The sequence below is a fragment of the Delphinus delphis genome, chromosome 19 (assembly GCF_949987515.2).
Source record: "Delphinus delphis chromosome 19, mDelDel1.2, whole genome shotgun sequence".
In the NCBI taxonomy this organism is placed as follows: Eukaryota; Metazoa; Chordata; class Mammalia; order Artiodactyla; family Delphinidae; genus Delphinus; species Delphinus delphis.
In genome coordinates, this window is record NC_082701.1 from 12,047,505 (window position 1) to 12,073,268 (window position 25,764).

Below are 25,764 nucleotides of genomic sequence, written 5' to 3' on the forward strand. Positions count from 1 at the left end.
GTGGTCAAGATTGCCACACCAACCCCTCATGCAGTGCTGGACAAATGAGTGATTGAAGGGTGGCTCCCAGAACCTGGTTGGGTAGGGTGGACTGATGAGTGGAGTGTGAACAAGAGGTCCATGAGAGTACAGAGCATAGGCGTGAGATGGGAGACATGGGAGCTGGGGCAGAGGGCCGTTGGTCCTTGGCTACTGGCCTTGCTTCCTGGTTGTTTTTGTGAATTAACTTCACCTACCTCCCCTCCTAGCCTGTGAGCCAAGGGCAGGTTTCTGGAACCCAGCTCTAGCCCAGTGCCTTCTCATAGCACATTCTAGAGAATATGAGTGGACTGGAATGGTGGCCTGTGACTTAATGGAGGTTGAGGGCTTGTGATGACATTTTTCTTTTCTGCAGACCCTGGAGCTCTCATGGTTCTGTCTGAGTGTGAATCAGAATCGACTTGGGAACTTGCTGACACACAGAGTCCAGATCTTTGGAGATTCCAGTCTAGGGGCTCTGGAGGATGGGGAACCAGCCCTTTTTTCTAAACATTTATAATTTTATTTAAGTGTATGCAAATGTATGTAATAAATACAGCAATATATATTTAGCAATCATATAAAATCACATTATATTACTATATATAATATTATACTATACATAAACATTATATGTACAAACAAAAAATCAGGATTTTTCTTGGTTAAGCTTTTTATTTTGAATTATAGATTCATATGCAGTTATCAGAAATAACACACAGAAGGATCCAACACACCCTTCACCCGGTTTCCTCCCATGGTACATCTTGCAAAATTATACTACAATATCACAACCAGGATTTTGGCATCAATACAGTCAAGATACAGCACATTCCATCACGATAAGGATCCCCTAGTTGCCTTTTTATTTATTTATTTATTTATTTTTGGCTGTGTTGGGTCTTCATTTCTGTGCATGGGCTTTCTCTAGTTGCGGCGAGCAGGGGCCACTCTTCATCGCGGTGCGCGGGCCTCTCACTGTCGTGGCCTCTCTTGTTGTGGAGCACAGGCTCCAGATGCGCAGGCTCAGTAGCTGTGGCTCACGGGTCTAGTTGCTCCGTGGCATGTGGGATCTTCCCAGACCAGGGCTCGAACCCGTGTCCCCTGCATTGGCAGGCAGATTCTCAACCACTGCGCCACCAGGGAAGTCCCCCTAGTTGCCTTTTTATAGCCACGTCCACTCCCCTCTTTCCCCCACCTCAGTCTCCCCCCACCATCCTCTCCTCCATTCTATAATTTTGTCATATCCTGAATGTTAGGTATATGGCTCCTATAGAATGTGACCTCTGGGACTGGCTTTTCTCACGAGATTCATCCGGGTTGCTGCACGTGTGGACAGCTCTTCCTCTTTATTGCCAAGAAGGATTCGGTCCCCAGTGCGGACAGATGAGTTTGGTTAACCATTCACCCCTGGAAGTTCATCTGGGTTGTTTCCTACGTTTGGCCCTTACAGATAAAGCTGCTCAAGTTCAGGATTTTGTGTGAACGTAAGTTTTCATTTCTCTGAGACAAAGGCCCGGGAACACAACTGCAGGATTTAAGGTAGCTGTGTATTTATTTAGTTATTTATTTATCTTTGGCTGCGTTGGGTCTTTGTTGCTGTGTGCGGGCTTTCTCTGGTTGTGGCGAGCAGGGGCTGCTCTTCATTGCGGTGCGCAGGCTTCTCATTGTGGTGGCTTCACTTGTTGTGGAGCACAGGCTCTAGGCGCGTGGGCTTCAGTAGTTGTGGCACACGGGCTCAGTAGTTGTAGCTCGTAGGCTCTAGAGCATAGGTTCAGTAGTTGTGGCGCACGGGCTTAGTTGCTCCGCAGTATGTGGGATCTTCCCGGACCGGGGCTCAAACCCATGTCCCCTGCATTGGCAGGCGGACTCTTAACCACTGTGTCACCAGGTAAGTCCTGTATATTTAGTTTGTAAGGAAGCTGCCAGACCGTTTTCCAGGGAGGCTGTATATGTCATGTTCCCACCAGTAATGCACGTGTGATGCAGTTTCTCCACATTCTCACCAGCATTTGCTTTTCTGACTGTTTTTTATTTTAGCTATTCTGATAGGTGTGTACCAATGTCTCACGGTGTTGTTTTTTTTAATATGTAAATTTATTTATTTATTTTGGCTGCATTGGGTCTTTGTTGCTGTGCGCGGGCACTCTCTAGTTGTGGCAAGCGGGGGCTACTCCTGGTTACGATGCATGGGCTTCTCATTGCAGTGGCTTCTCTTGTTGCAGAGCACAGGCTCTAGGCACGCAGGCTTCAGTAGTTGCGGCACGTGGGCTCAGTAGTTGTGGTTCGCGGACTCTAGAGCACAGGCTCAGTAGTTGTGGTGCACAGGCTTAGTTGCTCCGTGGCATGTGGAATCTTCCCAGACCAGGCTTGAACCCATGTGACCTGCATTGGCAAGTGGATTCTTAACCACTGCGCCACCAGGGAAGTCCCTCTCACTGTGGTTTTAATTTGCATCTCTGACAAGGATTTGGACCATCCCCTCCTGTGTTCAGTTGCCATCTGTGTGGCCTCTTCAGGGAATGTCTGCTCCTGTTTTTTGCCCATTTTCTAATTCAATTGTTTGCTTTTCTACTACTGAGCTTTAAGAATTCTTTACATATTTTAGATACTAGTCTTTGGTTGGTTGGATTTGCGGTTTGCAGAAATCTTCCCCCAGCCTGCAGCTCGTCTTTTCGGCCTCTGAACAGGGTGGGTTTTGGGTTTGTTTCTCTTTTTAAACTTTTTACTTCTGAATAATTTCCAACTTACAGAAGATGCTAGAATAGTACAAAGAGTCCCTAGATACTGCTCACCCAGATTCCCCAAGTATTAACATTTTACCATGTTTTCTTATTCTAGTTTTTGTTTTTAATTTTTGGAACCATTTTTTGCAGTACGCGGGCCTCTCACTGCTGTGGCCTCTCCCATTGCGGAGCACAGGCTCCGGACGCACAGGCCCAGCGGCCATGGCTCACGGGCCCAGGCGCTCCGCGGCATGTGGGATCTTCCCAGACCGGGGCACGAACCCGTGTCCCCTGCATCACCAGGCGGACTCCCAACCACTGCACCACCAGGGAAGCCCCTGCCCATTATCTCTTAATGCTCACCTGTGTATTTCCCGAAACAAGCACCCACATAATGTTCAAAATCAGGACGTTAATATTTATATGATACTGCCCTTTACTCACAGACCCCAGAAGAGTTTCACAGATTGCCTCAATAATGTCTTATCCAGAAGCCAATCTAGGATTACACGTTGGATTGTTGTCACTTGTCCTTAGTCTACTTAATTTCAAAATCAAAGTCTTTCTTTGTGGTTTTGTCACTTAGGCTTGAGAAAGCTTTTGTTCCACACTTTTGTTTTTTGTTTTTTTTTTTGCGGTGCGCGGGCCTCTCACTGTTGCGGCCTCTCCCGTTGCAGAGCACAGACTCAGCGGCCATGGCTCATGGTCCCGGCCGCTCCGCGGCATGTGGGATCTTCCCGGACAGGGGCACGAACCTGTGTCCCCTGCATTGGCAGGTGGACTCTCAACCACTGCGCCACCAGGGAAGCCCTCCACACTTTGGTTTGATGGTCAGGGTCAGCACCTTGGAATTCGGGGAGGAAGACAGAGCAAACAAAACACGTGTATCCGATGGGCAAACTGAGGTGGGCAAGTGGAGGGGCTCAGTCCGAATGGTACAACTGGCCAACAGTGCGGTTTCCAGGCTCACTAGCCCCTTCCCAAGACCACATAGATCCCAAGCTAGGACTCTGAATATCTCTGTCCGCTGATAAGGCAACCCAGAAAGTCAGAAGACGAGAGGATCACTTTTGAAAAATCTAATTTAAAACCTGATTTTAGGGCTTCCCTGGTGGTGCAGTGAATCCATCTGCCAATGCAGGGGACACGGGTTTGAGCCCTGGTCCAGGAAGATCCCACATGCCATGAAGCAACTAAGCCCGTGCACTACAACTACTGAGCCTGCACTCTAGAGCCCACGAGCCACAGCTACTGAACCCAAGTGCCACAACTACTGAAGCCTGCGCGCCTAGAGCCTGTGCTCCGCAACAAGAGAAGCCACCTAATGAGAAGCCCGCGCACCGCAGTGAAGAGTAGCCCCTGCTCGCCACAACTAGAGAAAGCCCACACGCAGCAACGAAGACCCAGTGCAGCCAAATAAATAAATAAATTTATTTTTAAAAATCTGATCTTAAAAATCTTTACCTTTAGGGCTTCCCTGGTGGCGCAGTGGTTGAGAGTCCGCCTGCCGATGCAGGGGACACGGGTTCGTGCCCCAGTCTGGGAAGATCCCACATGCCGTGGAGCGCCTGGGCCCGTGAGCCATGGCTGCTGAGCCTGCGCGTCCAGAGCCTGTGCTCCGCAACGGGAGAGGCCACAACAGTGAGAGGCCCGCGTACCGCAAAAAAAAAAACAAACAAAAAAACTTTACCTTTAGAACTGGTCTTTCTTTATATTTCATGACTATGATATTTTTGAAGTGCCTTTGTAAAATATCCCTTAGTTTGGGTCAGTGCCTGGATTCCACTTCTTCGCTTTTGGCAGGACTATATCAGAAGTTATGCCGCTTTCTCCTCGGTGCATCATATCTGGAGGCACGCAACATCTGAAGTTCCAGCGCTGGTGGCAGTAACGTTTATCACTCAGGTAAGGTCGCGTCTGCCAGGTTTCTCCATTGTAAAGCTAATCAATAAGAATTTGAACTCACTAGTGAATAAGGGATAATTAGTAAACAGTCGGTGAGGAGAAAAGTGGACTCTATGTAAATATCCTGTTTCCCATCAGCCTTTCACCAGCGGTTTGAGCCTTTGTCATTGATTCTTCCCTGAATCAGTTATTAATGTGCTGTTTGCCAAATGGAAGTTTTCTAATTCCACTATTCCTTCTACATTTAAGAGTCAGCTTTTTCTCCCATTTACGTATTCATTCATTTATTTATATCATGAGTTATTTATACCATAAATAAAGATAACGATCCATTACTATCTTTATTTTGTTGCTCAGATTGTTCTCGATTTGGGCAGCAGGAGCCCTTTCAAGCTACTTCCCACCTTTTGACCCCCATCGTTCTTTGAAGCTTCCTTACCTTCTGCCACCCCAAGACATTCCATTTGGAGATTCCCTGCCCCGGCCCTGGAATCAGCCATTTCTCCAAAAAGCACTGGTTCCTTCTAGTGGATAAGGGCATTTAGAAACCAAGATCTGGGCACTAGGTGTGCTCGTTGCTATTGTGATTTCACTGTTTCTGGGTCCTTTTGGCAAACAGAGCCAAGAAACACATACACACTCACACACACACACACACACCACTACATCTATATTAAAAAACATGAGTTCATACCAATACCACAATTGTAATCTAGCTCCATGGAACTGACTCTAGGCTTCCTCCTTCCCACATTTGAAATTCCCTTCTCCAAAGGTGAGAAGCCTGGCTTCTCATCTTCAAAACACGTACCAATGACCGTTCTGCCCTGTGTCTAGCTCTCCAACCACATGCCTGCATGGGCCAGTTCCTTGGCCCCGACTGAAAGGAATGGAAAAGAAAAAGTGAAGAGCAATGCAGAGGAGAGGGTATTACCCTTCTGCCGCTGCTGTAACAAATTACCGCAAACTGGGTGGCTTAGGACAACAGGAGTCTGTCTATTCTCTCACAGTCCGGAGGCCAGAGGTGCAAAATCAAGGTGTCAGCAGGTTGCTTCCTTCTGGAGGCTCTGAGGGAGAATCTGTCTGTTCCGTACCTTTTCCGGCTCTGTTGGCTGCTGACAACCCTTGGTGTTCCTTGGCTTGTGGCTACGTCACTCCAGTCTCTGCCTCCATCGTCATGTGGTTTCTCCCCTCTGTGTGTCTGCATGAAGAATCCCTCTTCTTATAAGGACACCAGTCACTGGATTAGGGCCCTGGTTTATGACACTGACTTCCTGTTCTAGTTCAGTCGCCAACATAATCACAGGCAGGTTAGCTAATCTTACCTCGATCACATCTGCAAAGGCCCTATTTCCAAGTAAGGTCACATTCACAGGTATGGGGGTTTAGGACTTGGACAGTTCAGCCCACAGCACGGTGGAACCTGTATTTGTGAGAAGCCCAGGGGCTCACTGCTGCACAGTCTCGCAGGACTCCTGGGCTTGGTGTCCGAGTTCAGTAGGAGGAGGCCCTGGAACCAGAGGGCAGAGGGGGAGCCTTGGGGCAGGGCTTTGGGAGGAGCCAGAGGAACCACGGGCAGCGCCCACCTGGAGCGCTGGAGACGGATGGGGTGGGCTGTAGGCAGGGCGGGCAGGGCGTGGGAGTCCCGTCTGGGACAACGTTGATCACTCTGCCTGTAGCCTGGGAAGTGCTGGCTCGGGGACCCTCCACTCCGCAGTCCGCCTTGAGCCCCAAGCCCCAGGAGGGAGGTTGTGTCTTGGTTCTTTCAGCCTCGGCGCTGCAGAGGCCTAAGGTCTGGGGTCTGGATGGGCCAGGGCAGGCCCGAGAGGTTCTTCCTGGGCTGGGGGAGAGGTGGGCAGCATGCTGGCCGAGGGGGTCTCTGCAGGTTCTCTCAGTCCTAGGTCTGCCCCCAGGTGTGACAGCTGAGTGGCCTTGGACAAGAGCCAAATCCTCCCTGGCTCAGATTCCTACCTGTAAGATGAGGGGCTGGACCTGAGGCCCCTAACCTGGACGGCTGCCGTGTCCCCCTCCCCCTGCATTCAGGCTCTGCGGTGGCATCAGGGCCATTTTGAAACCCATCCAGGGCCTACAACTTAAAAGATAGCCTTGGCCAAATGAGCACGTGCTCTGAGCAGAAAGATGTCGGCTGCTCAGGCCTGTTGGGGATGAGAGGACCGTATGTCTGGAGGTCAAGCAGGGGTGCTCCCCAGAGGCACTGCTAAGCGCTGCCAGCCCCTGGAGAGACTGGGGGGTCCGGAACAAGAGAACTTGCCCTCACGTGTGTGTCGGGGGTGGGGATTGTGTTCAGGTGTTAGTGGCATCTGGAGCTCAAGAAGGAAACCAGATGCTGAGCCATTTGTGGGGGAGGGGGCTCTCACCAGAGAGATGGGGTCAGAGCGAGATCACTGCCAGTCTGGACACCAGGACCAGCCCCATGTTCTGGGGCCTGGATTCGGGGGAAGGGACTAGAAATGGCTGGAGCACTCCTCATCCCCGACACAGGGAGGCGCCTGCCCTCTGTGCTCATGGGTTCATTTGTTTGATGAATTTGTCATAACTTGAAAGGCTCTGGTTTATAACACTAACTTCCTGTTCCAGCTCAGTTGCCAACATAACCACAGGCAGGTTAATTGCACGTCCATCAACCCGCCTGCGGAGGTGGCCTCCCTACCATGTGGCTCGAGCTCACGCGTGGGCCTAGCCTTGGTGTGGGGAGGCCGGGCCAGCCCTGGTGGCTCAGCTGTGTGAGCCTCCCGGCCATGTCCACACCCCAGAGAGCCACACCTCATGGCCCACCGTGCTCCAGAGCCCCCTTCTCCAAACCTTCCTGAGAAGTGGCCCAGATGTGGGGCACCCTCAGTGTTTGCTGGAGAGACTGAGAATTGGGACAGCCTTCTTAGAGAGTCATTTAGCAATAGTTGTCCCCAAAATGTGAGTGCTTTTAACTAGCAACTCTGCTTCCAGGGATTTTCCCAGTAGCTGAGCCCACCAGGAGCCCGGATGTGGAGCAAGGACGTTCACAGCCCCTAAGACTGGACAGGAGCTGAGCACCCAGGGGAGGGGGGGAGAGTCAGTGACTCTGCTGTTCAAAGCTTGGCCTCAGACACTTCCCTCTACCTTTCAAACATCCGTCTCCCCATCAGTCAAATGGGCGTGCGAGCCCTGCCTCACAGATGGCAACTCCCACAGGTGCACACAGAGTGTTTGCCTCTAACTCCATCTGCTCCAGGGAAGGGACAAGGGCCAGGTTAAGGCAGGAGGCCGAAGCCAGCATTTGCAGGTGTGCATGCATGAGTGTGCATGCGTAAGCACGCGTGCTCATGTGTGCACATGCGTGAATATTTTAACTGGAAATTAATGTTGGGAAGGGGGAGATGGAGACCTGTGGCCACTAGAAATGCTTAAATTCCCAGGTGTGGGTCACGTAATATTCCTGTCGATGGCACAGCGCTAAAAGATGAGTCAGGGAGGAGACCAGCAGCAGGAGGACAGGATGAGGATGTGACCAGAGGAAAGAACAGCCCTTCTCCAGGGAGAAAATCAACTGCTGTCTGAGCCCAATCTGAATTGCCGCAAACGCAGCCAGACCTCACCACAACTCAGAGCCCCTCTCCTCCTCGGAGCAGGTCTGGGACCCTCATCCTCCCTGACTGGCTGGTGGTCGCTCCCCCACAGCGTGTGCTCCCCTCTGCCTCCATGAGCCCTCTCAGACTGCGTCCTCACCTTCCACCCGAGATGGGGAGAGCAGCCCACTTGCCAGGGCCAGTGAGGGAGTTGGTGTCCAGGTGCTGCCATACTAAATGGCCAAAAACTGGGTGACTTAAAATAGCAGAAATGGATTCTCTCAGTCCTGGAGGCTGCGAGTCCGAACTCCAGGTGTCTGCAGGACCACCTCCCTCTGAAGGCGCGAGGGCACGTCCTTCCTCATCTCGTCCAGCTTCTGGGGGCCCCACAAGTCCCTCGGCTTGTGGCCACATCACCCCAACCTCTGCCCCCATCTTCCCATGGCCTTTTTCTCCTGCCTCCCAAATCTCCCTCTGCTTCTTTCTTTTTTATTAATTAATTATATTTATTTGGCTGCGTCGGGTCTTAGTTGTGGCACGATGGCTCTCTAGTTGTGGCACATAGGCTCCAGAACGCGTGGGCTTTGTTGCCCCGTGCACATGGGATCTTGGTTCCCCGACCAGGGATCAAACCCACATCCCCTGCATTGGAAGACGGATCCTTAACCACTGGACCACCAGGGAAGTCCCTCTTTGCTTCTTTCTTGAAAGGACACTTGTCATTGGATTTAGGGCCCCTCCTCATGAAGGATGATCTTGTCCTGAGAGCTTCACCTCAGTTACATCTGCAATGACCCTTTTTCCAAACAAGGTGCCACTCACATGATCTGGGTGGACACATCTTTGGGGTGCCCCCGTCCAACCCACTGCAGTGGGATTACCAAGATATCACAGGCTCAGGAACAGAGCTGCTCCTGGCCATATGGTTAAGAATGTGTGCTGTGGGGACTTCCCTGGTGGCTCAGTGGTTAAGGATCCGCCTGCCAATGCAGGGGACATGGGTTCGAGCCCTAGTCCAAGAAGATCCTACATGTCATGGAGCAACTAAGCCCATGCGCCACAACTACTGAGCCTGCGCTCTAGAGCCCACAAGCCACAACTACTGAAGCCCACGCGCCACAACTACTGAAGCCCATGTGCCTAGAGCCCGTGCTCCGCAACAAGAGAAGCCACAGCAATGAGAAGCCCGTGCACCTCGATGAAGAGCAGCCCCCGCTCGCTGCAACTAGAGAAAGCCCACACACAGCAATGAAGACCCAACCCAGCCAAAGATAAATAAATGAATAAATTAATTAAAAAAAAAGAAGAATGTGTGGTGTGGGGTCTGAGAGCTGCGGGCAAGCCACCAAATTCCTTAACCAAAATGCCAGGCGTGAACAAGCCTACAGTGGGGGCTGAGCCTGGCCCAGGGGGCCCTTCAGCGACCATGACTGTGGTTCTGACCGAGAAGGAGAGTGAGGAGAATGAGCACATGGGAGGCCCTCGTCCACAGACACTCCCCGCCTCCAGGCTTCCCTGTGTCACCAGGGCCGCCCCGTGTCACCAGGGCCGCCCCAACATCCACCTGGCTCCTCTAATCCGCACCTAGAGAGAGTCTTCCCCGTGATCGTGGGGGAACAGGTGGACTCAGAGAGGTGAAGTGAGCTGCCTGGCTCACCCAGCCAGTACCTGGCAGACCTGGGTTTGGGCCTGGGTCTGTCTGAGCCCGGGGCCCTGCTGCCTCCTGACACCAAAGAGGCATTTGTCTGGGGGTGGAGGCCCTGCAGCTCCCGCTGGGCACACAGGAAGTGAAGGGTCCCTTCCCATGTCATTGGAGGGCTTGGGCCCTGTGGATGCTAGGCTGCTCCTTAGAAACTAGAGCAGGAAGGGCCTCAGGAGTGTCCCAGCAGGAATGGGATCCAGGGCACACGGCAGGCCTGTGGGTGTCTGGTGTGGTGTGGGACCTGGGTGTGGTCTTGCACGATGTTCGATGGGAGAAAGGGGCACAGGTGTGGGTGCCCACAGGGGCCACATATGGCCCGGACAGCTTGAGACATGAGGGGTGTATGGGGTCAACCTCCTGGCCACACAGAGGAGGGCAGGGTTGGCTGGGGCCTGGGGAAGCCTCTCTCCTTGATCAGCGAGGGATGGATCGAGCAGGCAAGGCCTGGGAGCCACTGGCCTTTTTGCTGCAGATATGCCACTCAAACCTTTGAACTTTGGACCTCGGGTTCATTAATAATGTAAATCACCCAACAGGAGAAAGAAGCAGGAACTGGGCTGGGCCTGGCCTGCCAGGAGTGCCATCTGCCTGCCCCCCACCCTAGGGCGGGACCCCAACCCTGTTCTCTCCCAGGCACCCTTGCCTCTGGCTCAGCCCATTCCCCAGGGACCCCATTGCTCAACCTTGGCCTCCCCACCAGAGGCCTTCCCAGGTGAGGAAGGCCGTGGGCACCTGGAGCCAAGGTAGATGGAAGGTGAGAGCCCCTCCCCGTCCCACCCTACCTGCTTCTAAGGGCTGGGCCCAGCGAGGAGGGGGACAGCCCCCCAACACTTCTCAGAGCCCCCCTTGGCCATGTGGACGTCTGGTCCACTCTGTTTGTCCTGAGCCAGAGACCAGTAGCGGCCCTCTCTGAGGCTCGTCCACCAGAACCCAAATCCTGCATTCCTGAGGTTTGTGGGGCTGGGTTGGGGGTCAGGTGGGCAGCAGCCTTAGCTCAGGCTGGGGCAGATGGCCTGCGTCCGAGTGCTGGCTCCCCTCCTTTCTGCCTGTGTGAGCGGGAGAGGGGATATGGATGGGGAGAGGGGGAAGCAACCAACCCAACCAGATGGCTGGGGGAGCGCTGTGCCCTGCGTGCCTCCCAGCGGTGGATCCTGACTCCTGAGTGAGCCTTTCCAGAGGCCCCTGACCCTGCGGGGGAGGCTGGTCTCAGCCCAAGGGACCGGGTCCCACATAGCCCACCATCACTGGACACCCAGTGCCCTCGGCCATGGCATAGCACGTTCGGGGTGTGGGCCTCTGGTGGGCAGGGGCCTAGCCGCCCAGGGCTCACCATACTGTGGGTGTTCAGGAGACAAGCGCTCAGTCACCAGCCGCACCCCAGCTTTGGGGGAGTGGGAAGGACTTCTGGGGGCTGGTCTGCGTTTCCCCTGGATGCTGTGGACTGAGGAGCACAGAGCTAGAGCAGATGGTGCCCTCCCTGAGTCCAGCTGGTAGCCTCCATAGGGCCTGGGGGAAGAGGTAGGGCAAACTGAGGCACCCCAGGGCCTATGACCTGTGGGGCGAAGCCGGGGCCTCGGGAGAACCATGACCGCTGAGCCAGGGCAGATTCACAGGGCAGCCAGTGAGGGAGTGGGCGCCCCAGGTCTCCCCAACAGAGTGGCTGCGGGACGGCATTCTGTGGGCCCCACTGTCGCCTCCACTGCTCACTGAGAGGGACAATGCTTAGTCACTGCCTAGCCCAGACCCACTGCAGCGGATTCAAGCCATCAGGCCCGCAAATAACCCTCGGCCTTCCCCACCTTCATCTGCCCTTCCTGCCTCTTGGAAGTCCCTCCTGACCCACGCCTTCACTTGCTGTGGAGTCACTGCAAGGTCCTCCGGCTTCCAGGGGAGGCTCTCTAGCAATTCTCCCCTCTGTACTTGGGTCTCCCTGCTGTCCCCAGCGGGGCTGAGATCCAAACCTGGCCAACGGATGCCTAGTATGCGGCGCCCACCTCTGGATGACCCAAAACTCCTCAGAAGCAAAGCGCGTGCCAGAGCCAGGCCAGGACTGGGATGCTGCCACGTGCAGCTCCTGCTCCCAGCTGGACCTGGTGTGGGACGGGGATTCTGTGGTGAAGGCTGAGTATTTCTCAGCCTTCCCCCCACCTGGGTCCCCTCACCCAGGGCCACCCTCTCATCTCCCCCAAAGACTGCCACTATTTAAATCAGGAAAATATTGGGTTTAACAACATTGTTTTGAACCTTGGGACTTGACACGGATTTTTAACCCTGGTCCTCTGTGCCCCCCGGATCCCAGCCACAGAATTGGGGAAAGACAGTGCATCCAACACCCACTCCAGGGTTAACGGAGGCCAAAAAGCAGCCACTCTAGTTCTGAAGCGCCCCCAGCCCCAGGCGCTGATCCCTGGTCCCGTGGTCACCACGGGAGTGTTGGTGCAGACAAAGCTGTGTTCATCCAGCCCTGGGTTTGATGATAGCAGCACAAGGACCCCATTCTCTGCTGTCCCCAGCTGCATTCCCTCCCCAGCGAGCCTGACATCCCGGGAGGGCCCCTGAGGGTGCAGGCTCAGCTGCTGGGGCTCCAGGAAATTCACAAGGGGCCTGCACTGGGGAGCCCGTTCTGCCTGAATGGTAAAGACAGCTGCAGGTCGGCTCATCACGTCTTCAGTGGGAAGCTGCCCGCATTTTTACAACTGATTTTTGAACCTAAAAGTGGAGGTTCACATCCAGCCTGTTAAACGTAATCTTGTTGGTTTCAGTCCAATGTGACCTTCTGGAATCTGGCTTCCAGACTCTTGCCATATATCAGCAGCTCTTCCCAGCTGCAGCAATGATGACCTGCCTTGCTGTACCTTCATCCCAGTGACTCAGACAGGCTGGCCTGGCAGAGCCTGCAGAGGGGGCTTTCCAGGGAAAACAGGGCCCTGGTGGCACCCTTCTGTGTGTGCTGCAACCCGAAGCACCCAGCTGTGGTCACGAGGCCCACGCTTTTCTGTTCTCCATCTACAAGCGTAGGAGGCATGTGGGAGTCAGGACACAAGTCTGCCCCCATGAGTCTTGGGGCTGTCAGGGATCCAAGACCAGCCAACCATGTCCTGACTTTGCAGAAGAACCTGGGGCACAGGTACCTAGCCCTTGGGTGAGAACATAGGAGAGTTATTCACTGTCTCAGTCTGTTTGCCCATCTCTAAAATGGGCATGATCATCACTACATCTGCATCCCAGTCTGTCCAGAGGATTAAGTGGGTGTTAAGGACACCATCTGGCACCCCAACGCACATGTTGTCATCTAGGCCAAAGAGGTAGACCAGTAGAGTTGCCCAAAGCCTGCCCTCTGAATCCAAGTCTGGGCCCCCAACCAGGACTCTGTCCATCCCCTGGGGCTGCCCCTTATGGGGGAGGCGGGCAGCAAGGCTACCTGGTGGGGCTGTGTTCTCTCTTGGGAATATTGGCAGTTCTTTCTCCCATTGGCCCCACTGGGGGTCCCTCATTCATTCTCTCTCTGAGAAGCACCCCCCTCAACCCTCACTTGTTAAAAGGCAGCTCCTCAGCCCCAGCTGTGTACCCCAGCAGGACAATGTAACTTGTCCAAGCCTGGAGGTCTCAGGCAGCACGTGGCCAGGTGGTTGCTAAGTGGGGACCTCCTCCAGGCCAGCGGGCAGGGCAGGGAGGGCCATGGTGTAAATTTTGGAGGTGGAGGAGGGTGGGGGGCAAGTGCTTCGAGGGGCCATGCGGCTGCCCAGAGTCCCTGGCGTGACCTTCCCAGCCAAGGGGACAAAGGCCGGGAGGACTGGCGGCGCCTTTAAGGACGTGGCGCGGCGGGGTCAGTGACTGAAAGGGCCCGGGGCGCCCCGGCGGGTACTGTGCAGCGGGCGGAGGAGAGCGGGCTCTCTCGGCCAGAGGCCCCAGGAGTGCCCTGCATGGTCGCTTGCCCTCTTTTCCCCACTTCCTTGGAGTGGGGGCTGGGTGGCCGGGGTCCTCCCCTCTTCTCCCGGCGCCGGTTCGTCTTGGTGGGGGCGGGGAGCTCCGCGCTGGATGCGAGGGGTGGGGAGGGCCGGGGGCGCGTTGGCGCCCCTATCCCGGCCCGGGGCCCTCCGAGCAGGAGAGAACGAGGTGCTTCGCTCTCCGCTCTGCCCGGGGCGCGTGGAAAGGAGCGGAGATTCCGCCCGAAACCCGGCGGAGAGTCGGCGGGCCGCGGGAGATGGGGGCCGGGGCGAGGGTCGCGGTCCCTCCCCCAGTACGCCGGCCAGGAGCCTGAATTCGGGAGGAAGCATTGGCGCGGGGCTTCCGAGCGCACCAACTAACGCGACCACTCGGCCTCTTGTCCCCCAGCCCCTCCCCGAAGGCGCGGAGAGCCGGCGTGGGGGAGAGAGATTAGATTTCGCTCCGCTCTCATCAATTTTCTGTTTAATGTCACCGGGCCCCATTGTGGGAGAGGGAAGCACGTCACCCAGGCCATAAATTTGCGATTATGGCGCCTCCGGCCGCCCTCCCATTCTAGGGACCGGGCGGACTCGGGCGAGCAGATCGGACACCGGCTGCCCGGACCGGAGCCGGAACCGCTTTGGAGCCGCCGAGCGGTAGGTGCTGTGCGCCGCTTCTCCTGACGCGGGTCAGGGGCGCCCGGCTCCGCCCGCCCTGCGGCGCAGTTCCAAAGGGCTTTTGTTTCTGGCTGGGATGTACGGACGCTGATTTTTCCTCACCCGCCTCGGGAGGGTTTTTGCATCGAAAATTCCTCCTATTAAAAAATACAAATGCAAACTAAACAAAATCAGTTCTGGTGGAAAGAAAAACCCATGTTTGCGTCTGCGCTTCCACCCGCAAGAGCAGAAATCGGCCGGCCAGCCTTGGGGAGTGCTTATTGAAATGGACCTGGGCCCAGAGCCTGCCAGAGACCCAGTCCTGGTGGAAGGTGGTCAGAAAGGCTCTGGCAGAAGCGGCGGGGGCGGGGGGGGGGGGGCGGGGGGGTTGGGGGCAGGCAGCACAGAGCCCGGCTTGGTGCTGGCCCCAGGGTAGACTCCTCTGGCCATCCTGGTTTGAATCGTTGGAAGAGGGAGTTTTCTGGGGAGTCACCCTTTGGGACACTTTCCTGCCCCCCCCATTACCGCCTGTAGCGGGTATTGATGAATCATGAATTGGGGTGGAATACGTATTTGTACAGGTCAGAAGAAAACAGACCTATTGAATGATTTTTAATTAAATGGTTCGACTGTCCTGTAAGAGGCGGTGGCCAGAGGCGGTGGCCGTGCTTAGGCCAGGCCTGATCAGTGGTGGTGTAGCTGAGCCCGCCAGACGGGCTACCTGCCTCTGAGGACTGGGGGGAAAGGGCTTTGCTGCAGGCCCTGGCTGCTCTGTGGGAATTTTGATGGGAGTAATTTATTTTTGGTCTATATATGCTGCAGGTAACCAGGCCAAGGACTCAACACCCACCTTCCCCAGAAATAAGAGACAGGAGGAAAAGGTGTGTTTGTCGCCTTCCCAGCCCTCATGCCCAGCCCTGGGTTCTTCCCAAAGGCAGCCTGGGGAGGGAGCCCCCAGACTTGGTCATCAGACACAGGAGAAAGTCCTAGGGCTACAGGACAGGATGGGGGTGTGACTCAGCCCAAGGGCAGGTTTGTGGGGTGGGGGCCCAGATTGCTGGGCCCGGGTGTGAGTGGGGAGCTTGGCAGGCACAACCTTAGAGCAGGATGAGAACTGGAGGGTGGGGTGTGTGGCCCCTGAGACAGGAACCGCCCAGGCCTCCATTTTGCGTGTCAGAAGCAAGTCTGAATGGGCAGCCCTTTACCCTCTGGAGCCCGCTGCTGGGGCAGATTTGGGAGGGGGAGTCTGCTGGGGGCTGGGGCTTTTCCAAGTCTGGGAATTTGAAGAAATCCAGTGGGGAAGCTGACTTCGAGGTGGAAGGGGCAGATGCCGCTCCTGCCGCCTGGGCTCTGAAATTGGTGCTTAGAGGAATTTGCTGGACAGAGTGGTGGGGGTGGGAGCTGATGAGCTGTGGCCCAGCAGATTAGGGGTTGCCAGTCCCAGTCCCTGTCCTTTAGGTTCTACTCCTGGCCCGGTTGGCCTGCTCTGGCTCTGCCGGGGCCAGCTGGATTTCATCAGGGGAGACCCTGACACCCAGCCTGTGCCCCTCTCCCAGGGCCCTCCCGCCAGTGTGAGACCAGGCCTGGGAAGTCCAGCCCTGGAGGCCCTGTCCAGACATACTCTGACAGTGACACGTGTAAACACACCCAAACACAGCCGTGAATGAGCAGAGCAGCCTGGGCAGCAATGCTTACTCGGCACTTCCTGTGGCTGGGCTCCGAGGACGGGTCTGGAGGGAGGCAGGTGTCTTTCCAGGGAGGGCGGCAGCCAGGGTCTGGTTGGGGGTGTGCCTGGAAGCACCAAGTAACCTGTAACCCACCCCTCATTAGGCCCTGCAGATCTTTTGTCCCCAGGAGGGGCAGTTCCAGCCACTGCCATCTGCCCCTATACCCGCAGGCTGGGTCTGGGCTCTGGGCAGTACGGTCCTTCCTTACAAGCAGGAAGACAGAGGGCCCAGTTTGGGTCAGCCGCCTGCGAGGAGATGCCTCAGTGCATCACCCCCAATTTCAGCATTAGAGGGTGAGTATAGGTCCCCAGAGAACCTGCTTCCCTCTCCCTCCCATTGCCTTCCGCGGCCACCCCCAGACTTCCTGTGGGGAAGGAGCAGTGCTGGCCTTTGGGGAGGGCAGCCTGGCACGATTGGTTCTTTTCAAGACTCCCTGACGAGTCCCCTGCCTTCCTCCGGCCTAGATGAGAAAGTGACTGGGAGGCTGGAGGGACAGGACAGAGGGGAGTAGGGAGGGCAGTGGGGAGGCTCCCCTTCCCCCTCCCCTGGGGTCTCAGGAGTCCCCCACTCCCATTATCCCCTTTAACACTAATAACAATCACCCTGTCACTAATAAAAGGTCAGGGAGGAGCCTGGCAATGGGATGCTCCTACCCATTTATGAAAATCACTTCAATTTAACCCAGATGGGCCTCCTGGTTGATAACCTCACACAACCAGCACCCTGAATTATACTTTCCGTGTGAACACACCGGCTTATATTTAAAGCAGCAGCCGCAAGTTACGACTCTGTGTTTAACCTTTCCTGAGCGGAGGGGGCTGGGCAGCCTCCTGACCTGGTTGGACAAACCAGTGACAGAATCACACCCCCCCCCCAGGAGGGCGGGGCCCGGGGAAAGCTGTTCATCTGCCTTCAAAGTCTGGCTCCCCTGCTGCTCTTGTTGCCTTTTAAAACTTCCAGCCACATCCCCAAGTCTGTCTTGGAGCCTGTCTGTGGCCTGCAGAGACCAGCTGTGCCTCCCTGACATGCCGGGGGCTCCAACTGAGCAGGGCTCAGGCCTCAGCATGCAGGCCCCTTGCTCGGGCCTGAGCTGGGACCTCTAGGAAGGGATTCAGCCCAGCGCACAGGGCCTGGGAAATGCTGGAGGAAGGCCTCGTGGGCGGGCTGTGTGACTGGAGGACCCTCCCGCCTGGCCTGGCTCCTGACAACTCTTCATCCTCTGTCGGCTGCTTCCCCTTGACCCTGGGCCTCAGAGCGGCCCCCTCCCCTGCCACCTAGCCCCCTGGGCCCCTGCAGGCCCTGCTAGATAATGAAGAGGCTGTGACTGGAGGCTTTGTTTTCAGTGGGGGCAGCCCCCTTCCCTTGGTAGGGGGTGTCTGGGAGATCTTTGCCTTCCTCTCCCCTCCAACATAGGCCTGCCCCAACAAAGCTTAAGCCCGCAGACAGAAGATGGGCCGAAAAGAAGGCCACCCCCGGTCTAGGCACAAATTCCCCCTGCAGCACCTTGGAGAGGACCCTCGGGGATGGGGTGGTGGCTTCTCAACCCCACTCACAGCCAGAGCTGAGGGCACTTGGGCAGGCAGGGGCGCAGGCTGCTCTAATGAGTGCCTAGTGAGTGGGAGCCAGGGTGGGACGTGGGGGCTTCTGGGGCCTGGTCTGGGCTGGCACCCTCAGACCTTCCCCCCACACCCCTGCCCCCTTCAGTCGATCAGCCAAAGGCCTCGGTGAAAAGAACCACCTCCCACATCTGGTGGCAGAAGACCTCCTTCAGGGGATGGGGTGGGGCCCAGCCCTGCTTCCTGGAGCTGGAGTGGTGCTGAGGCTGAGCTCCTCCAGCCCAGGCACCTCTGTGAGTGCATTTTATTTTTTCTTCTACCCCACTTACTTGAGAGGGAGAAGCAAACCCCTAATCCCTGCACCAGATGCCATGTGGGGTGGGGTAACGCTGCCCTCCAGCTGAGGGAGGGTGGGGGGTACCATGAACCACACTGGGGCCCCAGTTCCCCGTGCTGCAGGCTGGGCAAGTGCAAACCAGTGATCCCGGAGCCCCTCCGGATGGGCCTGCCTGCGCCCTGGCCCAGCCTCTGGACCTGGCCCCCTGTGCCTCTGGTGGGAAAAATTAAGAGTCAATCTTTGTCAAGAAATTGTTTCTAATTTGCCCTTTGACTAATGGCCCAGGGAACAATGGAGAGACACCCGACACACAATTACCCAGCGCAGCTCTGCTGCTCTCTGGCCCAAGCAGGCGTTTATTCAGAGCGGCGACTAATTCACAATTTTATGTAACTCACCCAACACCTCCACCCCCTTGCGTTAAAAAATGATTAATTTCATGATTTCAGACAGAGCGGGATGGTGGTCTTTCGGGAGCGGGAGCGAGGAGCCCTGGATTTGCTGCTGCTCTCAGGGGAACAGTGTGCGGGGGCAAGTTCGGGGAGGGGCCCTAGGGCTGGGGATAGGTTGGGCGAGGGAAGGCAGGTTCTCCAGAGCACTGGTGCCAGTGTGTGCTGTGAACGTGTCGGTGTGTGATGTGCCCATGTGATGTTTGTGTATGTATGTGTGTGCATGTGAGAGAGTGGAGTGTGGATGGGTGATCTGCAAGGGTGCATGCCCAGGTGTCAGGGTACAGCTGGCTGCGTGGAGCCATAGGCCAAGCTCAGGTACCTGCCAGGCCTGTGGCCCTGCCAGAGAAAAAGAGAGCTGGGGGTTCAAGGACACCCAGGTAGTGTGCCAGGGTGGGTGGGCCTCGCCTGACTGGGAGCCCATTCATTTGTGAAACTGTGGGCAACTGCAGAAACCTGGACACCCCAGCTCAACCCTGACCTCACATTTCTATCCCCTCTCCTTTCTCCTTCCCCACCCTGGTTCTCTCTCCCTCCCCAGTGGAAGGCTGGTCTGCAGATCCCTACACCATGTTCCTCTAAAATTAAAAACATTTGTTAGCTCTGGACAGCAGGGAGAGTAAAAAAGGAAACCAGGGAGGTTTTCTCTGACCTGATAGTGCGCCCAGCCAAACATGCCCCGGCTGGCCGGAGCCTCGGTAGGCCGCGTCTTCCGAGGGGGAACACGGGGAGCTTATTTTGGTACTGCGGGAGCTGCCGAGCGGCCAGGCGCCTGCGCTGGGCAGCTGCCAGCCCCTGCCACATCCAGCAGGCCCGTCTGCAGCTATTTGCTGTAACAACTGTTTTGAAACAGTATTAAAAAAAAAAAAATCCCACTAGATTTGTTTTCAAGTGACACTGGGGAGAGAAGGGGGGAAGCCAGGTGAACAGGGGGCTGCGCTTCGCCCTCCCCACGCGGGCAGCCTCTCTCTCAGGATGCGACAGGAGGGGCAGGGGACAGAACTGGGGGTTCTGAAAGCAAGTTCTCACCCCTTGAATTAGGAATGTGGCAAAGGCGAGCTGGAAGGATCTGAGGCAGCCTTCGCAGGGGAGGGCGGACCCGAACCCCTGCCGTCCTCTGTCCTCCCATCTCGCTGGCACCCTGCGTGTCTTGGATTGTGTCTGGGGTGGGGCCCATCAGCCAGGCTCCAGGACCCTCGGACAATTCTGCCCGCGGGGGATGGGGACAGGGTTGGGGGCCCCGGAGGGGCCTCGCAGCGGATGCCCCTCCTCACACACTCGGAAGTAGAGTGGGAGTCTGGAGGCCCCGCCCCCACCTGGCGGTCACAGGCTGGAGCCCCTTCCTGACTCTTGCGCGCCGGCGGGATAGCAGCGGCGCGCGCTCCGGGAACTCGGCGTAACTCCAGGGACGCCGCGGGTTGCCAAGGTGTTTTCTCTTGGATGGAGGATTTTTCTCTTATACACTTTTTATAATTTTTTAAAATTTCAAATGGAGCTTTAAAACTTAAGGTAAAAAAAAGTTTCTGGGCCAGAAAACAAGCTCATCGGAGAAGTAATGGGGAATTCCGCTTCCAAACGAGAGTGGGAAACGTGCGGGGGCTAGGGGCGCCCTGCTGGGGGCCGGAACTCCGAGGGCTGAGGGAAGCTGGCGGGGCCCCTGGGCGTGCGGACCCGGCCGCCTCGGCGCGCCAGGCCACCGGATCAGGGGCGGTGGGAGCCCAGCGAGCTCAGGGACGGCACAGCTAGCTGCTCCCAGGCCTAGCTCCGGCCCCGCCTGGTCCTGCGCTGGGTCCAGGAGCCGAGGCCGCCCCCGCCCACCCAGCCACCCAGCCAGCCAGCCAGCCAGCCAGCCAGCCACCCACCCCTCCGAGGGCGCGATTTCTCCGGAGCCGGGCCAGGCTCAGGCTGGCTTTCCTTGGTGTGCGTGGGAAGCGGGCGGCCTCCGCACGCACCCGCTAGGGCAGGACCTGGAGGAACCCGTCCCCTCAACACTCACTCCGGGGCCGATGCTTTGACTTCTTCCTCCGGAAGCCATGGCACAAGCCCGGTGGTCCGCGCCATAACCGCATCCTCCTTGTCCTGAAGGCTGCGCCCAGCCCGCGCCGGCCCCCCCGGGCCCGCACCCGGGACCTAATTCAATCGCCCCCGGCCTAATGAATAGCCGTGCGCTAATCAGATCTCCGAACGCTTATGAATTTATGCGTGCCGCCTCTCCTCTCGCGGCCGACGCGCACCACCCGGGGTCGCTTCCGAAGGCACCAAGTGGGACTGGCCAGGAGCTCGGGCCATGGGGGGCGGGGGTCCTCATCGCCCGGTAGGGGTGTCGCCGGAGCCGGGACTCGGGGCCGCGCGCCCTGTCCTGAGTCCCCGGCCCCGGCCCGCGGAGCCCGGCGCTTACCTGCCAGCCCCGGGCTCTCCGGAGCTGCCCCGCCAGCCGTGCCGCCCGAAGCGGGCTCCCAATTCCGGAGCCCCGCCCGCGGCCCGAGCCCCCACCCAGGTCAGAGATACCCGCAGGGAAAGGCCGGCCGGGGCCGTGCGCCCGCTTCCCCTTTCTCTCTGAATTCCTTTGATCCGCTGGCTCTCTGCAGCACCTCGGCTCCGGGGCTGCCGGGGTCGGCCCGCGGGGGTCCTGGAAACGGTCCCCAGCTTATCTCCTTTCATCAAGCGGCCTCGGGCCGCCTTGAAACCGCGGAGCCAGTAATTGCTTTTTTCAGGAGGCCCTGTGCGGACTAGACAACAGCCAATCAGCGCCTTGTTTACACTCGGTGATTGACAGCCTACTGGCGGAGTGCCAGCCAATCCCGGAGGTCCTGCGAGAGAGGGCGGGGGGGCGGGGAAAGGAAGGTGACAACAGAAGGCCTCCGGCTTAACCCCTTCGTGTCCCTACCGGAATGAGCCGGCGGAGAATTTCTAACGCGTGTGCCTGTGTTGCTTGGCATCTAGTATAAATACCTTTTTTTCTTGGTCCCCCAGAGGGGCAGGCAGAGCTTCACGTGGAGAAAGAGAAGTAAAAATAATGTAGCCATCGCCACTAAGGCATCGCCTTGACTCCAGAGAATAAATAGCATATTGTTGGGAAACCAAATCTAACAGAAATATTTGGAGAATATCTTTAAAAGTAGTTTGCATCTGATTACGATGAAGATATTCGTTCAGTGGCTCTTTTAATTGAGGCGAGAATTTAGCAGATATGCAGGAAAGCAACATAGAATTTAGCAGATATGCAGGAAAGCAACATTGAAAAATACCATGCATGGTTTCCACACCGTGGGTATCAAGGTGAACATATTTTAAAAATCTAGTTGCAGATGAAGAAGGGGAAATCTTTGTTATGGCCATAAACCCCCGATTTTCATTTTGATCGGTCTGCGTTGCAAAATGTAGCCAAGAGAGAGAAAAACTGAGGTTCCGCAGATAGGTGGCCAGAGATACAGGACCTTCTCCCCAGGGTCTGATTCCTGGGGCAGGGGGAGGAGAAGACCAGGCAGGCGACTCTAGAGCCCGTGATACCCAGGTTGTGGGCATGGGACATTCCTGAGCTCGGTCAGAGCAGGCGGAGGCCTCGGAGTGGTGGAAGGGCCGGGCAACCCGGGGAGGCCTCCATGCTTGGGACTCGGGCCTACCTGTGCCGGGTTCAGCCACCTGCCAGACAGATCCCAGGTATTTTAAAGAGCATCTGCTTCAACGCGTGTTGCTGTTTCTTCTCCTGGCCTCTGTGCTCCAGACGCCAAACTTTATACCTGCTGGGTTAAATTTAAAAAAAAAAAAAAAAAGCAAAAGCCTTCCCCTCGGCGTGGACACGGGCTCCCACTCACCCCTGCTCCCTCTCCCGCCCTGCGCCAACACATTCCCATTCAGCAGCAACGATCTGCGCAAAGGAGCTGCGCAGTCGCCGGGCTTGAATTAGGCGCCATCGGGCTCAGTAGTAGCCCTGCTGCTCCCTGATTGGCAGCTCCCTGGCCCAGCGCCAGCCTATTGGGAGGCCTGTTTACGCTGAATGAGTGGCATGAGCTCCCGGCAGAGGAGGGCCGCGCGACCAATCAGCGCGCAGGCTGCTCGGGGCTGAGTGGCACGAGCTTATTAGTATGCAGGGCCCGTGGCTCGCCGCGCCGGGCTGCAGGTTTGAGAGCCGCTCTGGATGGGCTCGCTAGAGTCGTTGTTGTGGAAGCGGTGCATTTACAGTGCAACAGTCAGCACATTGAAAATACCAATAGGAATACAAAACAAAGTCACATTTACTGGTTTAATTGTATTGCATTCAATTGTATCCAGGAAACAGCCTCCAGTAAGTAACTGAAATTGCTTTCATTTTTTTGTTTTTGTATTTTTATTATTTTATTTTTTATTTTGGCTTTGGGGTTTACAATTTTTTTAGTAGGATAAATTCAGGGTTGCGATGTTAAGAAGTATATATCTTCCCTTTTAAAAAATCCGTTATAATGTCGAGCAGGCTTTTTTTTTTTAAAGATGGACTATATATAAGAGCGATTTTTTCTCCCTTTGAAAAATCTTATCGATCGCTTTAAAATTCCCCCCGTAATGCGTCCTTGCTTTGCTCTGAGCGCTTGTTGTCTCGATCGACACCCAGCATTAAAAATAAATGATCGCGACAGGACAGGGACCGCCAGGCTGCGTCTGGCGCAAGCCGCGCGGGCGGCTCCGGGTGGACAGTCGGCGAGGTCCCCGACGCACCCAACGCGCTCCCGGCTCTGGCGGCACCACGAACGAACCCCAGTTGTTCGGCCCCCACACACCCTGCTCCCCTCCCCCGAGCAGCCTCGGGTCAGCCCCGCCCGGTCGCTCCGCGGCGCCGGGAACCGGCTGGCTCGCGCTGGCCGAGGCGGCCCGAGCCGCCTAACAGAGGGGCTTGCCGGCCGCCGGCCGTGTGCGGGGCGAGGGACTGGGCGGAAAGGGGTAACCGCGAGGTTTTGGGGGGTTCGTTTCCCAGAGCCTAATTCATTTTAGGGCATTTCAGAAAATTTTTTCCGGGGGGGGTGAGGGTGGAGGAGGTAGGTGGCCAAGCGAGGCTAGCGCAGCGGGGCTTTCTCCCCGCGCGCATTCCGGGCGGTGTGCGGGGCTCAGGCCACCGCCCGTGAGGCGGGGTCTGCGGGCGGGTGCGCCCTGGGGTGCGGGGGTCCGGCGCGGCCCAGGGCCTCGGTCCTCTCCCGGCGTGCGGGGGGGATGGTGTCGGGCGCGACCGTTTCGCAGGGAGCGGGTTCTGTGGCGGCGCCCGAGCAGCCCGCGCCCCGCGCGCGCCGGGCCCCAGCCCAGCCTGCAGGTCCCACAACGCCAGCGCACTCGGAGACGGCGCCGGGGGATGCGGGAGGCCGAAGCAAGGGCAGGTTTTTCCGTGTATAAGTTAAAACCGAAGGAAACCCGAAGGAGCCCCACATCCTGGAGCGCTTGAGCCACGCGCAGAGGAACGGGCGGCTCCAGGGACCGCGCCGCGGGGTCCTGGGGAAGAGCCCGGCTTTCCGAGGTTCGGCTGTTTCCAAAATACCCTTGTCAGCGATTTTCCAGCCGGCATGGGGCCCCGTGCCCGCCACCGTTTTCGCTCCGTTTCCTCTCTGAGTCCGGCCCGATCCGAGGCTGGAGCTGTCCTTTTCTGCGGCCTCTCCTGGAGCTGGGGGGAGGGGGCTCGGAGCCCTAGGACTCGCGAATGGCGGCGCCTGAGCTCCGGGCTCGGGGCGCCGGGCCCAGGCCGGGGCGGCCGTGCGTCGCCGCCCCGCTCCCTGCCTGGCTCGTGTTCCGCAGGCACCCAGGAGCCGCTCTCTGGCGGGCGGTGAGGCGCAGCGCGGCCTCTCCCCGCGAGCAAAGAACACAAAGAAAAGCTCCCTCCGACCTGGTAAGAATCTCTGCGGCACAGACGAGCGACAATAACCCACCTCCTTCCGCGTAAAAAGTCTAGCGGGCTAGTGGGGAAGGATCAATCCAGCCCGCGATCCACCCGCTGAAGGTGAAGATTAAAATTGCTGCTGGTAACCAAGCCCGCGTCCCGAGAATCGAGAGCAACTCTTTCTTTCTCGACAATTTTGGAATTTCTTATCGGTAAAAAGAAATCCCACAAAACAAAAGCATAGCATACACGGCTCCCCGGAGGCCGCCGGGAAGCCCCCCACCCCCCGCGCGCGCAGCCCCGGGCCCTCCGCGCCTTTGAAGCCGCAGGTTCCCGACCTCCCTCCCCTCCTTTCCCTTTGTCCCTCCCCGTGCCCCCCGGCCCCTAGCCCGGCGCGGGCAGCCCCTCCCTCCCCTGACCCCGGCGCGGGCAGCCCCCTCGCCCGGCGCTCCCCCGGCCCTGGTGGCCGGGCGCTTGCTCTGCAGGCCGGAGCGGCGGCGAGCCGAGTTATTTGTTAGACCGGGGTAGAGAGCTGACGATCCCCAGAGGGAGGAAGCCCCAAACCCCTTTGTATAAAGTTGAGAGACAAAGAGAACTCTTTGTGTAGGTTCCGTTTATTTACAATGCAAAAGCTCTCCGAATAAATATTAAAAAGCTTATCAGCTGAGCAAATATGTATTCACTTAATACATTATGTTTTCGGTTGTAGATTAAATCAAACACAAAATAGTCTGCAAATAAGACGTGTAGAACCTGTAACATTAAACATAGCAATTTAAAATGGTATTCACAAAATGGAAAACATCTTAATCGCTTTATTGTCACGATGGGACGGCTAAAAAAAAATCAGAAGACTTTCTGCAAAGTTCACAGTGAAGAATATTAAGCCTACCCATCTCCCTGTTGTTAAGGTGATATCAAACATTAAAACAATGCAGATTTAGGAAATGAGGAGAAATGTGTCGAATGAAAGCGGTCCTCCACGCGGGCGCACAGCCGTTCAGTCTATGTGTATGCTCCGCCGTTCCGCGCTCAGCGTCTGAAATTACCCCCAATTTCGCTTCCGAGTGGACTCTCGGCGTTGGGTGGGGGTGAAAGAGAAGGGAGGTGGGGGGCATTAAGTGCCCAGCCAGGAGGTGGAGGTGGACGACGGAGGCCGGGGGTCTGCTGGGACCAGGGCAGCGGTGAAGGTTGCGCTGGGCCCAGGCACTTGTCCGCCTCCCCAGGGCCCAGCCCAGCGTCGCAAACCCCACGTCCCCCGGCCGTGCAGAGACAGGCCTCGGCTCGGCGACCCGGGGCAGGCGCTGAAGGGAGAAATAATGTGGCCGATTTGGGGCGTTGAGAGAAAACAATTTCTGACTC

At 56.8% G+C, this 25,764-nt stretch overlaps 1 protein-coding gene across 1 annotated transcript in view; it reads left to right on the forward strand.

The window, feature by feature from the left end:
- The first annotated feature begins 22,706 nt into the window (after nt 1-22,706).
- BAHCC1 (BAH domain and coiled-coil containing 1) overlaps nt 22,707-25,764 on the forward strand; it is a 58,559-nt gene continuing 55,501 nt past the window's right edge. The window contains exon 1 of the mRNA XM_059996345.2: nt 22,707-22,851. The gene's annotated coding sequence lies outside the window, so the exon portion shown is untranslated. The remainder of the gene's footprint in view (nt 22,852-25,764) is intronic.